General features: G+C 51.8%; 2 non-coding genes across 2 annotated transcripts; both read right to left on the bottom strand.

Moving 5' to 3' along the window:
• Positions 1–324: 324 nt before the first annotated feature.
• Positions 325–443, bottom strand: LOC123179231 (5S ribosomal RNA). The gene has a single exon (XR_006490210.1). It is a non-coding gene; the product is annotated as a 5S ribosomal RNA (ribosomal RNA).
• A 297-nt stretch (positions 444–740) lies between these two features.
• LOC123179230 (5S ribosomal RNA) lies at positions 741–859 on the bottom strand. The gene has a single exon (XR_006490209.1). It is a non-coding gene; the product is annotated as a 5S ribosomal RNA (ribosomal RNA).
• Between the last annotated feature and the right edge of the window lie 63 nt (positions 860–922).

Here is a 922-nt window from a genome sequence, read left to right as displayed (position 1 = left end):
CGCTTTAGTGCTGGTATGATCGCATCCGACATGTTACCCCGGTCTTCGTCCCTTATCCTTGCCCCTCCCAGCTCCACTACAAAGACGATTGCACATTGCTTTGGCCGCTCCCTCTCAACTACGGAGACGAGTTTAACGCGGTTTCCACCCCTCCCTCTCAACCGCACCAGTGCACGCTTGCCGCGCCACAATGCCGACGCTGGACCCGTGAATCGTGAGCACCCAGCTATGACTTACCGCACTCGTGCAAAATAATAAAACACGATAAATATATTACTTACACGTGCGTTTTGTTTTGCAAGCGGCGCGAAAAAAATTAAAAAGGGAATGCAACACGAGGACTTCCCAGGAGGTCACCCATCCTAGTACTACTCTCGCCCAAGCACGCTTAACTTCGGAGTTCTGATGGTATCCGGTGCTTTAGTGCTGGTATGATCGCATACAACATGTTACCCCGGTCTTCGTCCCTTATCCTTGCCCCTCCCAGCTCCACTACAAAGACGATTGCACATTGCTTTGGCCGCTCCCTCTCAACTACGGAGACGAGTTTAACGCGGTTTCCACCCCTCTCTCTCAACCGCACCAGTGCACGCTTGCCGCGCCACAACGCCGACGCTGGACCCGTGAATCGTGAGCACCCAGCTATGACTTACCGCACTCGTGCAAAATAATAAAACACGGTAAATATATTACTTACACGTGCGTTTTGTTTTGCAAGCGGCGCGAAAAAAATTAAAAAGGGAATGCAACACGAGGACTTCCCAGGAGGTCACCCATCCTAGTACTACTCTCGCCCAAGCACGCTTAACTTCGGAGTTCTGATGGGATCCGGTGCTTTAGTGCTGGTATGATCGCATCCGACATGTTACCCCGGTCTTCGTCCCTTATCCTTGCCCCTCCCAGCTCCACTACAAAGACGATT

The sequence above is a fragment of the Triticum aestivum genome, unplaced genomic scaffold, assembly GCF_018294505.1.
Source record: "Triticum aestivum cultivar Chinese Spring unplaced genomic scaffold, IWGSC CS RefSeq v2.1 scaffold4672, whole genome shotgun sequence".
Classification (NCBI taxonomy): domain Eukaryota; kingdom Viridiplantae; phylum Streptophyta; class Magnoliopsida; order Poales; family Poaceae; genus Triticum; species Triticum aestivum.
The sequence above is the reverse complement of the archived record's forward strand: the minus strand, read 5'-3'. Positions and strand labels throughout refer to the sequence as shown.